Source organism: Chrysemys picta, chromosome 5 (assembly GCF_011386835.1).
Source record: "Chrysemys picta bellii isolate R12L10 chromosome 5, ASM1138683v2, whole genome shotgun sequence".
Classification (NCBI taxonomy): Eukaryota; Metazoa; Chordata; order Testudines; family Emydidae; genus Chrysemys; species Chrysemys picta.
Genome location: NC_088795.1, coordinates 105,612,110 through 105,618,042, shown reverse-complemented (window position 1 = coordinate 105,618,042; position 5,933 = coordinate 105,612,110).

The following is a 5,933-nucleotide window of genomic DNA, read 5'->3' as shown; positions in this document are numbered from 1 at the left end:
TCCTCCTCCTAACTCTGTTCTCTCAAACATCTTTATGGAGGCCCAGGTGTTCACCATACTATCACCTGACTCCATTAGTCCCATTTCCTCAGTTGGAGAGGAAGATAATTATAGCATACAAAGGCTAATTGAACAGGACTGGCTGGCACAAGACCTCCATGCCTTTAAAGGAAGAGTCTGTATTGTTACACAGAATCTTATGAGAAAATCCTATTTATATAAAGAGATCCAGACTCTTTGCTCTTGTAAACCAGCACAGCTCCACTGAAGTCGATAGCTTTAAGCACATGCTTAATTCCTAAGTATGTTCTATAGTGCTGTCCTGAACAGGGATAGATTGTGAGCCCTGACATGGTATAGTTGAAGTGGGGAGAAATCGGATTTGTATAAATCGGATTTGGATATGAGTTCTTCCCCAGGGCAGTCCACCGTCACACCATCCCTAAATAGCAGCAGCGTGTAATTGCAGAAGCTAGCACATTGTTTCTATTACATAAAATCCTCATTTTCAAAAATAGTATTTAAATTAAATACTTCTCTTTTTTCAGAGAGGGGGAGGCTTGGGGCATGGAGTTTAAGCTATCCTCTTATGCTGGATACCTCCCTCTTCCAGGGCAGGTCTGAAGCACATTTGTGTGGCAGCAATAAGAGGCCTACACTGCTATTGATGCACTGAACCTGTCAAATAAAGGGCTTCATACTCCAGATCTGTCAATGCAGCTACTTTCAAGAACACTACAATTTAGGAAACAAGTAATTATTGTAAGCACCTTTTATGCACCAAGTAAAAGCCAAAGAATCTATGCCAAGAGGGCCTTGTATTGTGGGGACTTGCGATATAGTATGTCTTTGTGTTTGGGACTGGTTTTTAGCATAGTCCTTCAGTCAGGGCTGCCATTAAAACACTATTGTTCCAGCCCTGCAAATGAAAAGAGAAGACTGTTTATGTAAGTGGTATAATATTTCTCTTTTTCCAGGCATTATCTTTGTAATAATCCCCATCTCAGTTGGGAACCTGGACCACAAGTTGCTACCTAACACACAGACATTTCAACTAAGCCATCAAGCCAGCTAAACTTACAACAGTTAGGTTATATTTTAAAACTAACCATTTGTGACAGCTTTAATTTTCTCATTGTCAGTGTAGCATACAGTTTGCTTTAAAAAGAAAGGGCAATTTTAATTCTGCCCTTTATTAAAGGGAAACTTTCTATACAGCAAATTCATTCCTAAGCCACATTTATACATAAATCTCTTTACTGACAAATGTCTATGTTAAACATCAATATCAAATGTCACGTTCTCGTGTAACCTGATAGACATGCTGAAATTCACATCACAAGTAATTCTTAACTTACTCAGTTGTTCAGCCATTGCACTCATGGTGCCCAGCTCTCTCAATAACAGCTGTGTTACCTATGCCAGACAGTGTGTGTGAAGGACAAATTTTCATCTGTAACTTTAAAGGTTCTGGATTTCTGTGTTTTGGATTCAAGTTGAGCTCTTGACCAATATATACATTTGAGATATTATAGAAAATTAACAGAGAATAACAGCATGTGTCTTGGCAAAATGAAGGGCCAAATTTAATTGTTTATAGCTTGGAAAATGTCTCCACAGCAGCTGGGAGCATGCTTCCCAGCACAGGTAGACAGACATGCATGAACTCTGCTCAAGCTAGCATGCTAAAAATAGCAGCATGGCCATAGAGACATGGGAGGTGTCTCAGGCTAGCCAACTGAGTACAATCCTGCCTGATTCCTTGGGTACATACATGGAGAACTAGCTCAAGATAGCTGTGCTGCTGTAACCCATGCCTGTTTGGTGTAGTACTCTGCCCCCCTCTAGTGACACATAGACCATCTAGAGATTGATGAGTCTGCTACAGCCTTGACTAAGAGCCATATGTTTTTTAGTGAATTTATGATATAGGCAGTGAGGGAGACTATGCTAATAGACAGGAAAATATATTAGGAGGTCTGTCTTAATATTTCATTTCATGTGTACAGTGCCTATCACAATGGGGCCCTGATCCTTCACTGAGGTATATGGGTGCTACAGGCTCGTACACTAAGCCTCAGAGGTACCAGGTTTAATCCCACCTGACACTGATTGGGGTCTGTCAGCGTTAAACAACCCCACTGTTGTTTTGAGGACAATAGCTTGAGCAGAGATAGCACGTGTCTGTCTACCCATGCTGAGAAGCAGGCTCCCGGCTGCTGTGGAGACATACCCTAAATTCCACAGGAGTCTCTGTTTAGTCTGAGCTTTTTGTAGGCCTGTGCTGCTGAGGAGGGCTAGACAGCATGACCCCTTGGGAGAGTCTATTTCTTTCCATGACCTCCAGCCACACCCCATTCCACTCATGTTCCAATGCCTCCCACCACAGCCCTGTTCCTCCATGCCCTGCTAGAGTCTTGCTCCCCCCAATGTCCCCTGACAGAGACCTGCAGCCAATATGACCTAATACTCTTCCCCCTAGAAGAGTGTCACTCCCCCCAATGTCCCACCATCAGCAGAACCTCACTGACCTCAAACCCTCCTCACTCCCCATGTATCCCTCATTACAGCCGTGCTACCCTACAACACTTCCTTGCACCCCTTGAAAAATCACATGCAGAACTCTAACTCTGACCTGAGAATCATTTGTATAGCTTCCTAATAGACTTTTATTTCAAAAGATTGTCATGTGTTATTACTGCCTGAGACAGTAAGCTGTGTGTATGAGTTTGATTTTGAAAAATTGGATATGTGCATCCTGGATGGGGCTGCTGTATGTTGCAAGTGAAAAGGAGTTTGTTGCTGAATTGAGCAATATATGAGAGCATTTTGGGTATTATAAAAGACAGTTATCTTTTCCGTAACTGGTGTTCTTCGAGGTATGTTGCTCGCGTCCATTCCATATTAGGTGCGTGTGCTTGCCACATGCATCAGTGCCTGAAGTTTGTCTCTCAGGGGTATCCGTAGGGGACCGGCTCGGGTGCCACCTGGAGTGGCGCACACATGCCGGGATATAAGGGGCACTGCCGGCTCCCCCCACCCTCAGTTCCTTCTTTCCAGAAACTCCAACAGTGAAGGAGGACGGGTCATGGAATGGACTGGATATGAGCAACACATCTCGAAGAACACCAATTACAGAAAAGGTAAGAGTCTTCTTCAAGTGCTTTCTCTTGTCCATTCTATAGGTGACTCCCAAGCAGCGCCAGCGAAGGTGGGTAGGAGTTCACAGACATATAGATTGCAGCACAGCTCTGCAGAAACCAGCATCATCTCTTGCCTGCTGAGTGATGGCGTAATGAGCCATGAACATGTGAACCGAAGATCACGTCGTGGCTCTGCAAAACTCCTGGATGGGAACATGGGCCAGGAAGGCTGCTGGGGATACCTGAGCTCTGGTCGAGTGGGCCCCCACAATCGACAGCGGTGGGACCTATGCCAGCTCGTAACAGGTGCGGATGCAGGAGGTGATGTAGTTGGAAATCCTCTGTAATGACACCGGAAGGCCCTTAATCCTGTCTGCTGTAGTGATGAAGAGCTGGGTCGACCTACGGAAGGGCTTGGTATGCTCCAGGTAAAACATCAGGGTATATCTGACATCCAGGGCATGCAGCCTTCTTTCCTCCCCAGTGATGTGTGGCTTGGGACAAAACACCGTGAGGAAGATGTCTTGGTTAACATGGAAGGATGACACCACCTTTGGCAGAAAGGCCACAGGGGATCACAGTTGAACTTTGTCCTTGTAAAACACCATATACGGTGGCTCTGATATCAAGGCTTTAAGCTCCAACACTCATCTTGCAGATGTTATCACCACAAGGAACACGACCTTCCATGACAGGTGGGAGAGGGAGCAGGAGCCCATAGGCTCATGGGCCTGTGAGCTTAGAAAGAACCAAGTTAACATCCCACTGTGGGACAGGAGCCTGGGCCAGTGGGAAGAGACTCCCGAGGCCTCTCAGGAATCAGACCGACATGTCGTGCGAAAACACCATCTGAACTTGGATCAGTGGGTGAAAAGCAGAGATAGCTGCAAGGTATGCTCTGATGGAAGAGAGGGTCAGCCCCTGGTTCTTAAGATGGAGCTGGTAATCTAAACTAGATTGTAAAGAGGAGCGGGACGGAGAGATGCTATGCTCAGATACCAAGTGGGAGAACCTCGTCCATTTCACCAGGTAGGTTGCTCCAGTGGAAGGCTTCCTGCTTTCCAAGAGCATCGGGGCTACCCCTGGAGAGAAAAAGGACCTACTGAGGTGATCTGCAAGCAGTTCCTGACAGCAGGGAGGTGACAGGCATGGACAGGTGCATCACATGGTCGATGCAGAAAGCCCACAGCTGGAGAGCCTCTTGACAGAGAGCTGACAAGCGAGCTCCCCTGTGTCTTTTGATGTAGAACATTGAGGCCATGTTGTCTGTCAACACTCTCACCACTTTGTCTGCCAGATGTGGTAGAAAGACCCTACAAGCCAAACATACCGCTCTGAGCTCTTTGACGTTTATGTGCAATGTCATCTCCTCTGGGGACCACATGCCCTGGGTCTGGAGGTCACCGAGATGCACTCCCCAGACGAGGTCTCAGGCATCCGATATCAGCTCAATTGAGTGACAAGGGCTGTCAATGGAACTCCTTCCAGGACCACCCTGGGGTCAGTCCACCATTGCAGTGAGATAAGAACCATTGGTGGGATGGTAACAACCTTTTCCAGGTGAACTCTGGACTGGGAATAGACTGTCGCCAGCCACTGCTGTAAGGGCCACATCCTGAGCCTGGCATGGCAGACAGCTTATGTACATGCTGCCATGTGACCCAGCAGGCACAGACAAACCCTAGCTGTGGTCAGGGGGAATGCGGAGACTCCTGCAATGAGGTCAACCAACACTTGGAACCTCTCCTGCAACAGAAGTGCTCTGGCGCAGGTGGAGTTGAGCACCTCTATGATGAACTCTATCCACTGTATTGGAACTAACGTCAACTTTTTGTCATTCACCAGCAGGCCCAGGGATCTGCATGTGGCCTGCAGCACTGCAATGTCCCTTTGGATTTGGGACCTGGAGCAGCCTTTGACGAGCCAGTCATTGAGGTACAATTTGATCTGGATGCCCCGATGTCTGAGGTAACCGGCTACTACCGACATGCATTTGGTAAACACCCTTGGTACTGTAGCAAGGCCAAATGGGAGGACTGCAAACTGATAGTGGTCGGGTCCCTCCGTGAATCGTAGAAAGTGTCTGTGACCTTGAAAGATCGCTATGTGGAAATATGCATCCTTCAAGTCAACGGCAGCATACCAGTCTCCTGGATCTAGGGAGGGGATGATAAAGGCCAGGGAGACCATGCAGAACTTCAACTTCTTTAGATATTTGTTGAGGTCTCGCAGGTCCAGGATGGGCTGTAGATCACCCTTGGCCTTTGGGATTAAAAAGTACTGGGAATAGAAACCCTTGTCCTTGTACTCGTGAGGAACCATCTCCACCGCACCTAACTGCAGCAACCCTTCCACGTCCTGCGTGAGGAGACTCTCATGAGAGGGGTCCCTGAAGAGGGACAGGGAAACGGTCTGGGAGGGGAGTGGTGAAAATAAACTGGAGGGTATAACCCTGCGCCACTCTGTTGAGGACCCAGCAGTCTGAAGTTATAGCGGTCCATGCCGGGAGGAAAAAAGAAAGGCGGTTGGAGAAAAGCGGGAGAGAGGGATCCAGGGTATAGTCCACTAGGTTGCCCTCGGGTGCACACTCAAAACAATCGCTTCCCCCCTGCTTATTGCATGTCGAGCCTGACTGGGTAGAGGTGGGTCGCTTGGGCGGCGTTTGTAGCCCTTGGTATTTTTGTGGGGCAGTTCCTGCCTGGTTTGGCTCCCTTGGCCCTGAATTGGCTGTGGTTTAAACCACTTATAGGCTGCACTGGGGATGTAGAGCTCTAGAGTTTTCAGGGTAGC